General features: G+C 35.4%; 1 pseudogene across 1 annotated transcript in view; it reads left to right on the forward strand.

The window, feature by feature from the left end:
- Positions 1-8,413, forward strand: part of LOC308259453 (NSFL1 cofactor p47-like) — an 86,682-nt pseudogene extending 78,269 nt beyond the window's left edge. The window contains exon 3 of the transcript in view: positions 7,336-8,413. The product of the transcript in view is annotated as an NSFL1 cofactor p47-like (transcript). The remainder of the gene's footprint in view (positions 1-7,335) is intronic.
- The last annotated feature ends 3,923 nt before the right edge of the window (positions 8,414-12,336 follow it).

The following is a 12,336-nucleotide window of genomic DNA, read 5'->3' on the forward strand; positions in this document are numbered from 1 at the left end:
GTAAAGTGGTATTTTATTGTAGCTTTGATTTGCATTTTCTTTGTCATTGGTGATATTGAACAGGTTTTCAGCCACATATTGTCCATAATTATTTCTGTTGAAAGAAATTGGGAGACAGGAGGGAACCCAAACAAAGAAGAAGAAAAGGAGAAACCTTAGGGGAATAAGGGAGGGGACCTGTAGGAGGGGGGTGGGAGGAGGAAAGGGGACTCAATGGAGGAAACACTTCAGTCTACATGATGCACACACACAAATGTATCAGTGATAATTACAATATCCTCCACAGGCAGGGTGAGGGAGTCAGGTGGGAGCTGAGGGAAGGCATACTGCATGCTATGTACATGTATGCTTCCGTCACTTAGAACTTTATCATGATGTATTACAATACATCAATAACAAAGAGAGTTCATAATATCCAATTTTACTACAATAAAGAAAAACTATCTACTTTCTCCATTTTAATCAGACATTTCTTTTTGCTAATGTGTTTGGTTTTGTCCTTATATATTTCATGTATATGGCTTACAGTATTTTCTCCTTTCCCATTGGTGATCTTTTCAGTTTGTTTATTATTTACTTTTCTGTGAAGAAGCACTTTAATTTTATGTCATTCCACCTGCTTGTTTTATATTTGTTGCATGGTTTATAGCCTTTGTATCCACAAACTTTATTGCGAAGACCAGTGTCAAGGAGGATTTTTTTCTTTTTATTCTAGGAGCTTAACAGTTTTAGGATTTACAGTGAAGTCTTCAATCCATTTTGAGCTAATTTTTGTATAATGTAAAACAAGAGTCTAATTTTGTCCTTTTGTATGTAGATATTCTATTTCCAATAGTACGGTGCATTAAAGAAATTATCTTTTCCCTATTGTGTACTCTTGACACTCTGACAAAGATAAGTAAACTTTATACATCTGAGTTTCTCAGCTCTAGAGTGTTCCATTGGTCTATTCAGTCATTTTATGCTAGTAATGTATTGTTTTATTACTCTATACTTGTAATATGCTTTGAAATTTAGGAAGTTCATTGCCTCCTACTTTCTTCTCCAAAATATTTTAGATATTTGTTTCTTTTTATCTCATACAAATTTTGCATCATTTTTTACACTCAAGAAATGGCAATTTAGCCAGGTGTGGTGGCACACACTTGTAGATCCAGTACTTGGAAGACTGAGACAGGAGGATCATAGGATGGAGACCAGCCTCATCAACATGTGAGGCCCTCTGCAACTTCATGAGAACCTGTTTATAAATAAATAATAAAAATATAGGGTTAGGGATATAGCTTGTAGGTAACATGCCTCCAGGTTGAATTCCCAGTAACACACACACACACACACACACACACACACACACACACACTAATGGACAATTTAACTATATGGATACTCCACAAAAAGAAGTACAAAATGACAATAAATATATAACAAAGTGTTCAGCATTGTTATCAATTAGGAAGATGCAAATCAAAACAATACTGGGATTCCACCCAACTCCAATTAAATGCTAGTCATCAAGAATACAAACAACAATAATGTAAGGAAATAGCAATTTTTCCACATTCTAGGTGAAATTTCAAATTATCACAGTATCTATGAAGATCAGTGTGGAGATTGTTCAGAAGTGGATCTACCATATGATGTAGGTATACCACCCCTAGGAATCTTTCCAAAGGCATTGAAATCTGAATATAAATAAACCTTAGTGAAGGGATAGAGGCAGTCTAGGAGAAGGTGGTGGTGAGGAGGAAAGAATTAATAAAGAAAACACTTCCATTGATAAGATGTATAAATGTGGAATTATCAGTGCCAATCTCAACATAAGTATGGGAAGAAGAGAGAGTGGGTAAGGAACCAGGGGAAATTCAGCAGTTCTGTGTATATGTATGTCCTTATCACTCTGAACTACATTATAATGTGAGACTACAATACACCAATAAAAATATATTTATAAAGGAAATATATCAGTAGAATTGTGTGTGTGTGTGTGTGTGTGTGTGTGTGTGTGTGTGTGTTTCTGGAGATTTAGTCTGTAAGAATTCCACCTCTGGGCTCGCTCCAGTCCTTTTTTTAAGTCTTTTTTTTTTTTTATTTTGAAACAGGGTCTCACTGGGTTGGCGAGAGTCTTTGCTATATTGTTGAGGCTAATTTTCAATTTGTGATCTTTCTGTCTTATCCTCCCTAGTGCTGAGATTACTATTTTGAGACACCATGCTTGGTTTAAGATTGTATTAACTGCCGGGCGTGGTGGCACATGCTTGTAATCCCAGCTCTTGGGAGGCTGAGACACGGGGATCGCCCAAGTTCGAAGCCAGCCTCAGCTACTTAGTGAGGCTCTCAGCAACTTAGTGAAAACCTGTTTCCAAATAAAATATAAAATAGGCCTAGGTTTGTGGCCCAGAGGTAGAAAACCCCTGGGTTCCATCCTCAGTACCACAAAAATTTTTTTTTCTAGTTTCTATATTATTTATTTATGCTCTAATTTGTATTAATTCATTTTTTTTCAAAATTTGAGATGAAGCTCATTCTTTTTTCTGTTTCCTTGAGGGATGAAATTAGGTTCCTTTTGAAAATTTTTTTCTTGATATAGATGTACATTGCTATAAGACTTGTTATTAGAATCACTATTGCTATATAGAAGAAATTTTGCTGTTATGACTTTATTTTCTTTTGTCCCAAGAAAGTTTAATTTTTTTAAATTATTTATTTGACACATTAGTTTTTAGTAGTATACTATTTAATTTTTACATATTTGCAAAATTTTCAAGATTCCTTCTGAGATTAATTTCTTATTTTATACTACTGCAACCAGAAAAGATACTTCAGATTGTCTTAATCTTAAATGTGTTAAGCTGTTTTTAACCTTAAATTTGTTTTGTGGTCCAACATACACTTGAGTAGAATGTGAATTTCTGTGTTATTGGTTGCAAAGTTCTGTAGATACGTGATAAGCCTTTTAGGTCTACAGTTTTCTACAAATATGCTGTTTCCTTATTGATTTTCTGTCCAAAGAGTCATTGTTGAATATCCTTAAATATCTCTGACTCACTTGTAACCTTTTCTACTGTTATCTCCTTTGTCCGACTTGCTGAGGACCAAATGCAGCTGGTCCAGCCTTGAGTATTCATCATTACTCACTCATGACTAACAAAGACAACCTTTTGTATATTTAAAAATGTATAATAACCATTATAAATAATATATTTGAGTTAGCCTTTGCCACTGCAATTGCCATTTTAAGGAGAGAATGGAAATGGTAGAGCAGAATATTCTGATAAATAATTCTTATGGTTCTGAAACTGTGAGCAAATGTAAGCAAGAGTTCTGGAAACAAGGAAGACAAGATTGAAATTTATTTATTCAACACTTTTTTAAGTGTGTACTCTTTGCTAAGCTTTTGAGAATCAATAATTTGATAGATATTCAAAGTCTGCACTGCATGCCTATAAAGCCAATGGTTACTGTGAAATATCTGAGCTAGCTTTCAAAGGCACTCACTGCTTTTAGGTTAAACTCTATCCTTGAGTGGCACTGTGACCTTGAGAAAATGAACGATCCACTCAGACACTCATTTGTTTCATACATAAAATAAGAATGTTGAACCAGATAAAACACTTAATTCTTCTTCATCCAAAATTCAATGATATTAGTTCCTTTGTGTGACATTTTATTATTCATTTGCAGAATGAGAAGGTTTGCAGTGGTGGCTTACTTCAGTAATGGCAAAAATATGTTTTTCAAATATATTCAGTGCTATATAAATGCAAAGTAGTTGCAGGTGGGTTTAGATAATGTTAATGCTTTGCTGTTAGCTTTCATACAGCCACTACATCTGAGCATCTGTTATATTCTCTGCTCTATGTTTATATATATTCTGTTAAAAATAAAATAATTTGGCCTATAAAATTTTTTACTAGAAAAGGTCCAAAATATTTATTTTTTTCTGAAAAAAATGGAAATTAAAATCTACTTCTAATTTAAATTTTTTATTTTAATTTTTCTGTTACTTGTCCTGATTTCTTACAGAAGTCCTGTGGTAACATGAGACATAATTTTACACTGTTGCAGAAGACTTACTGTCTACATGATAACTTTACCTGTTGATCTTGAAAATATTCACATCTTACTCCATTTTTACTATACCCATATTATCAATTGATTAGTGATTTTAGAGACCCAGAGCTCTCTGTGAAGATAATAGTAAAAAGAAAAAACTAGAAATTCATGTGAAATATGAATTGTGTACCTTAAGATGCCTTTCTCTATGTTTTGGGGTTTCAGCCTAAGAATACCTGGTTTTCACTAAAATTCTACCAGTAGATTAGTAGGTGTAAAGACAGCTATTTCTGAATCTCAATGATTTTATTAGAAAAATATTTTAAGCTAACTACCTCTTATTTTCTGTGATGTCAAAAAAAGAGTAAGTACCTAGAAAATCAATTATTATATTCTATGCAATTAATACATACAAAGTTGTTTCCCAGCTCCCACTGCTCTCAAGTCCTTTACATGTCTCATTTTAAATTATAATTTATAAAATATTAAATACATATTAGACATGTTTGCTCATTTATACTGTTTTATTTTTCTACTATGTCTTGAAGAACAAAAATATATCTTGTAGCATGGGGCAGTATGGTGAAAAATTAAACTAAATTCTAAATCTGTACCTGTTAAATGAAAGGGTGGTCTATATATGTATTATGGTGTATTATGTTTGCTATCAAGATTATTATAGAAAATATGTAGAAATTAGAGTTTCTGTTGATATGTGCACATGAAACAAAAAGCAATGAGCCAAAAAGCACTACCAAATGTTATACTATCAGAGTTCTATACTAAATGACATCATAATTAAAGGCTAGATGTAGAGTTACTATTTGGAGAAGAATCTAGGTTCTTTTTTAAAAAGAGAACTATTTTATTGTGTTTTTTTCTTTGACTCTACTAATACATAAATTTATTGTATTATTGAATTTCAGAGCTAACAGGGACCATAAAATCTTGGAGGCATTATCATGTTCATTAATCAAGTTAACCATTTATATATAGATGTAGCATTTACATCTAGTGAAAAAAATCCATTTAGAGAAAGCCTATTATTTTTTCTTTGTCCTTTTAAAGATTGAATTATTGTGATGGATGTATTCAAATATTTTTCAACATGAATCCTATAGGTCTTTAAGAGTCAATTCAGATACCTTACTAGCTGTTTGAAACCAGTAGACAAAATAAATCATTTTAAAGATCTCACAGTGTGGAAAAGCAGTCAAACATGTAAGCCATAATTAGTTTAATATACTTTTATTAGGGCATTATAATTAAGCATCATAATGAGGTTTGGAGTGATAGAAAGATACATCCACACAGCACTTGGTGTGTTTCTCTCTGAATCCTACCCTGATCCCTCTCCCTCCCCATGCATATTACTGAAATTGCTACTGATAACTTCATATGTGAGCAAAGCATCATTTGAACTGTTTCCTTCATCAAGTTTCTTTTCCCTCCACAAAACTTCTTTCACTATTCTACTATTATCCCCCCTTATTTATCTGAAGTCCCCAATTTTCTCTAAATTCTTTCTAGATTTTATATGTAAGAAAAAATATGGCCATTCACTTTCTGAGTCTAAATAATATCACAGTATATTGCTCTCTAGTTCTATCCATTTTTTTCTAAAAAGACATAATTTTGTTCTTTATAGTTGAGTAAATTTTTTATTGTGTGGATGTACCACATTTTTACTATGCATTTATTTGTAGATGGGCACCTAGGTTGATTTCATGATTTGGAAGTTGTGAGTTGTGCTATTATAAACATGGGAGTGCAGGCATCACTACAGTGTTCTCACTTCTCTTTCTTTGAAAAGGCATTGAGTAATAATATAGCTGTGTCATATGGTGTTTTTATTTCTAGTCTCTTGAAAAAACCTCCACACTGATTTCTAAAGTAGTTGTACGAATCCCAACAAAAGTTTGTAATAGTTTCTATTTCTATATGTCCTCAAAAGCATTTATTATTGTTTGTATCCTTGATGATTTCCATAGATAAAAATCTTAGTGTAGTTTTGATTTGTAAGCTATAATTACAATACAATCTAAAATAAATATATAAACAAAATAAAAATGTTGAAATCATGTATACGGTGGACAGAAATGACATAATGAGTAAGGCATGCCTGAGTTTAAAGCACATGTGAGATTTACTTAGATATGAAATGATAGTATTATCAATCAGAAAACATGACTGGGTATCAACAGAAAAGTAGAGATAGGAGATTGTTCATCCTGGGAGATGTGGGTCCACAGTCCTGAAAAATCGGATATGATGAATATTTTGAAGTATCTAGTGTGTATATCAGACTGAATTCTAATTTTATACATCAGTATCCATGAGCTGGTAAGATGGTGATAAATTAAAAGGATGGAATGAAGAAGATGTTCTGATCTTGAGCTAGGCTCCCCAAATAACAAGCAGAGGAGTCAACAACTAAAACCACAGATACAATACCATTTGGAGGTAACACAAAAACTTCAGCTGCGTGTAAAGTAGCATACCTTTAGTCACAAATACTCAAAAGGCTGAGGCAAAAGGATTTCTTGAGCCTAGGTGTTTGAAGCCAGATTGAACAATATAGCATGACCCTGTTAAAAAAAAAAAAAAAAAAGCCAGGCATGGTGGCACACGCTTGTAATTCCCCTGCTTGGGAGGCTGAGACAGGAGGATCGCACAGGTTCGAAGCCAGCCTCAGCTACTTGGTGAGGCTTTCAGCAACTTAGTGAGACCCTGTTTCCAAATGAATAAAATAAAATAAAATAAAATAAAATAAAATAAAAACTAGCCGGGCATGCATAGTGGCGCATGCTTGTAATCCCTGCGCTTGGGAGGCGCAGACAGGAGGATCACACAGGTTTGAAGCCAGCCTTGATGGCTTAAGAGACCTGTTTCAAAATAAAAATATAAAAAATAGGTGTCTGGGAGTGTAGCCCAGAGGTAGAAGGGTTTCCAGGAACCCCAGTACCACCAAAAACAAAACAAAACAAAAAAACAAAGGAAACAACAACAACAACAAAACAACTAGAAGTTATTTATTGGAAAACTTTGAAATATGGTGGGAGATATAATATTTGGCTTACATCTACCTTTTGGAAGAAGGGTACATTAGCCCAACTCTGAGAGGTTTCACAGCTGATGGCCCTTAGTTGTCAACCCTCATACAGATTGTCTCTAGTTATAGAAATTACCTTGCTTAATCTCACACTTCCTACCCTAGGTCTCTTATCATCAATGACTAGGGTTTGAAATGTTCATGAGTCAAAGATAGCAGCAGAGTAACAGGACACGTTGAGGAAGTTTGTGTCAGTGACGGATGCCAAGGAGGAATGGGCCCATTTCTTTCTGAGGGCTGGGACCTACAGATTGCATTAGCAAGCTTTTATGAGGATGGAGGGGATGAAGACACTGTGACCATTTCACAGGCAACTCCAACTTTAGTGTCTAGAGGCACAAGCCCCAGTAATAATAGGAAATATCCTTTAGAGACCTCATTCATGACCAAGATGAGGAGAAAGAGGAGAATGAGGGCCAGAGATTTTATGCTGGGGGGGCTCCAAGGGAAGTGAACAGCAAATTGTTGGCCCTCTTCAGAAGAAAAGTCCCAATTACTTTGCAGATGATCTCTTTAAAGGTGCCAAAGAACACAAAGCCATAGTGTGGCCAAGAACCCTGGAGAGACCAGTAAACCAAGACAATTTGCAGATTGCGGCTACCACCTTGGGGCAGCACCAGAGAAAGAGTCTGCCTATGTGGCAGGAAAAAGAGGTGGCATTCCAGCCAAGATGTCCATGTAGTTCTTAAACTTTGGAAAAGTTAGTTCAGCCTGGACAATTGTGAACTTAGAAGCTACCAAGACCCAGCCAATGCCCAATTTCTGGAGTCTATCTGTAGAGGGGAGGTGCCGGCGAAACTTCAGTGTTTAGATCATGGTGGCCAAGTGAACTTGTATATGGAGGACCATTGGGATGAGGAGTTCATGAAGCTCAAGGAAGCCTTCAAAGCCTTCACTGATGAGGGCCCAAAACTGGGCAGCATGGCCCCCCAGGTGTTGATGACCAGCTCTACAGCCCAACAAGCAGTAAACAAAGCCAAAGCCAACTCCTCCATCTTAATCAATGAGTCAGAACCTTCCACAAACATCCAAATCTAGCTTGCAGAGGGCAGCAGGCTGGTGCAGAAATTCAACCACAGCTACAAGATCAGTGACATCTGAGTCTTCATCATGGATGCCCGGCCAGCCATGGCTGCCACCAGTTTTGTTCTCATAACTATCTTCCCAAACAAAGAGCTGACTGAGGAAAGCCAGATCCTGAAGGAGGCCAACCAGCTCAATTCTGTCATTGTGCAGCAGTTAACATAAACACCTGGCCACTGCCACCTCCCTCCTTTGTCTCCACAGCCACAGCCATGCCCTGTGTGATCAGCCCTCATGTCCCCTGTACACACTTAGAGGTCCAGTGCCACGTTTTCTCTGTAGCGCTGAGTCCTTAGATCTTTGTTAGATTTTTTTTTCTCTTTGTAGTTGCGTCTCCTGGGTTTTTGTGATGGTCAGTGGACGTTAAAGAAAAAATTAAAAAAAAAAACAAATTTTTTTAAGAAATATCACCAGCATGTTGTATACAAACTCCTATGCTGAAGCAAACTTTGCTATAGAATCTACTTATCTTGCAGGCCTGGTAGGAGAACCAACCTTTCATCTTCTGCATAAACTGCTATGGCATACAACACTCATCCACCAATGTGTCTCTCCTGTCACCCCCAAAGATAGCTGTGGAGGATTTTCTTCTTCATAGGGATGGAAGAGCAGAGCCATATGGAAAGAGGCTTTGCAGCTACTTGGCTCCCTAAAGAATATATAATTTGCCCCAATAAAACTGGGTAGTAGAAATGGTCGCCAATAATATGAGGTGATCTTAAGAGGCACATGGCCTCCATTATCTTTCCCAGCAGGCATCACTACTCACTTGTGCTTTCCTACTTCAGCCCCTGCCCAAGCCAAAAACCAGCACTATATCCACCCAGCACCATGTAAGGGTTCATCCAGAGAAAGCGCTTGGCCTGGTGCTTTCCATCTCAAACTTGTGAAACTGGCAGCTGCCTTCCAAGGCTACAGCATTTTCCACTGTTTTCTCAAACAAATGGAAATGCAAGTCTAAAAAAATATTATTGGCACCTTGACTATTAAAAACCAGAATGAGGACAAAAATATAACCAATGACTGCTTGATATATAAATAAAAATATTAGTATTTATTTGTCCAATACTTTAAAAAGCTCTGAAAAGTTTTGATAGATCATTTCATTTTCTGAACTCCCCACAGGATCCTACTTAAACCACACTTTATCTCTTATTTCTCCCTCTGATGAAGCCTGTTCACACCTCATTTCTTTCACAAATACTAGTGTCAAACACTTTAACCATTCTCTTACAAGTTAACTTTCAAGACAGTATATACTTTATTATAGTAATTTAGCACGTGCCTTGTCTAAACCACAATATATGAGTTTAGCATGTTTAAGCCCTAAAGAATAATTAAATCTTAATGCAGTAACTACTGAATGAAGTAAGGTTTGAATTAAAAATTTTACTAATACACTGTCACCAAGGATCTAGAGTGACATAGTATTCATCCCAACAACTCACTGTGTAAAAACACATTGGTTTTCTGTTGTCTTTCAATTGTCAAAGGCATTGGATAGATGTCTACAATTTCAGTCTGATATTCTTTTTAATCTACTTGAAAAAATAAACTTACGGTGTCATTAAATCTATTTTGTAGAGGAAATACTATATGAGCAGTCTCATGTCATCTTAGATTTTTTGTTAGTAATTCCAGTGTTAATATCATTATTTTTATGAAATTTATATGTAAATTACTTAAGATCAATTAAAGTAATGTTTAAGCTCAAGATAACAGCTCATCACTATTGCTTTTTCTAGAAATAGAACTTAATTTGCGGAAGGATTTAGAGGGTAGTTCCTATTTGCTTCTGGTGTCACCTTAATTTGCTAGTATAATTTCCTGTGTGTAATGCATTTATTTCCCTTGAAAGAAATAGCTGTCATACTATCTGTTTAAAGTGTGTAGATAGCTATTTGATTGTCCAAACATTACCATTCTTCTTTTCAGAAGAGCTAATATTGTGAGAAGCTGATGTCATCTTTAATTTACCTTTAAGAAGTCACATGCATCCATCGGAACTTTTAAACACTGTATCTGCTGAAGGCGAAACATTGTGGTCCTGACCCATGACCTTTTCCTAATTCCTGATTGATTTATTTGGATTGGAATCAGGGATCTTTCCTTTCCCTCTGGATTCCAGATTTCAATTGAGCAAGCTTTTTATGAGAGACACTGATAATGAGTATAAGAATACAAAATATTGACTGTTACAACCTTGTGCACACTTTTGTCTTGTAAATATTGTACTATTTGTCCATGGCTGCTTAACTCTTGTCAATGTTAAGACTTTGGATACTTATAATAAGACTGGCTAATCTATAATGTTTCTACTATGAGACATAGTTCAATTATTTAATCCACACAACTCTATATAAAGTTTATACTATATTTACTCCTCTTGTATAGATAAAGTAACTGAGGCAAAGAGAAAAGGTAAATTATTCAATATTATGTAGCTAATATATTTTGGAGCTGGGATTTGAGAGCAGCTGGCATAGATTGTGGTCATTTTAACTGCAACTCTACACTAAAAATATGTTATTCCATGAGTACAAAGCCTTTATATATTTTTAGCCTTCACAGGGGGTTAGTTAAGCTTTCAGTTTGAAACTTGTAGAAAAGCCCAATGATTGTTTTCCTTGGTTATAAGATAATATATGGAAAATTAATATAATACATTGATTTTATTTTCTATCATCAAAATATTTTGACTGAGGCCAGGCGTGGTGGCGCACACTTGTAATCCCCGTGCTTGGGAGGCAGAGACAGGAGGAACGGGCAGGTTTGAAGCCAGCCTCGCTGGCTTAAGAGACCCTGTTTCCACATAAAAATATGAAAAATAGGTCTGGGAGTGTAGCCAGGAGGTAGAAGGGCTTCCAGGAACCCCAGTACCACCAAAAAATTTATATATTTTGACTGAGAATTTGTTTTATGTTATTATTCTCAATTAATTATAATAAAAATGTACTTTACTCATGTAAGAAAGTTCACCTAAGATGTTCCAAAAAGCATTAAAAATTGTCAATTAATAGTCTCATCACCTCTTTATTGTACAATCTGTGTCAGAAGTAGATGGAATATAATTGGAGTTCACATGTATCAGGTTAAGTGCAGTTCCAAGACTGCAGCTCCAAGCCACTGTAAACAACAAAGACAAAATACTTAGATCATACTTAGTTTCTTTGTCACATTATTGTATTTCAATGGAGTTACTTACACAATTATGGGTTAGGAATCTAAATTGTACCCTCATTTTGACATATGCTAAATTTTAAAAAGTTATATTTTAGCTTCTCACCTCTCTCTTTGACATAAAAAGTCATATTCTCGCTTTTCAGCTTTCTCTTTGACATATGAATGTCAGGAAAAATGTCTTATGTTTATTTGTTAGTTTTGGGGAGTTTGGTTAATTTGTATTGCATTGTTTCATAGCCAAAAGCCTTAATAGGTGAGACAAATGTATTTACCATTCAAGTAAAAATGCAGAAACTTGAAATAATCAGTATTAGCTTTATTGAGTGTTTAGTATATACAAATAAGTAACACATTGATTCTCTTGTTGTAATAAGAAAATAAGAAAACTTCTACATGTTAGGAAATAATAATGCCCTTATTCTACAGATGAAGAAACTCTGATTCAATTAGTTAGTTACAGTTGCCAACAGAATGTATTTTCTAATACTTTTTTATTTGATTCATCATATCATACAACCTGAGGTCTCAGATATTCATTAGTAGAGGTAATTATTGGTATAATCACCACCTCTCTGTCTCTTCCCTCTTTTCTCCTCCTCCTCCTCCTCCTCCTCCTCCTCCTCCTCCTCCTCCTCCTCCTCCTCCTCTTCCTCCTCCTCTTTCTCCTCCTTCTTTATCTCTCTCTCTCTCTCTCTCTCTCTCTCTCTCTCTCTCTCACACACACACACACACACACACACACACACACATACATACACACATATGCATCACTATTGTCATCATTTTCAGTGTGAGTCAAGGTGTTGCATGCAAATTTATTTGGAAGAACTCTCAGGAGAGAACTCAAAGGAAGCAAGGAAAGGAAGATACAGTAGGCAAGATCAAAATGGCACTGCAGTGCAGCT

Source organism: Muscardinus avellanarius, assembly GCF_963383645.1.
Source record: "Muscardinus avellanarius genome assembly, chromosome: 1".
NCBI lineage: Eukaryota > Metazoa > Chordata > Mammalia > Rodentia > Gliridae > Muscardinus > Muscardinus avellanarius.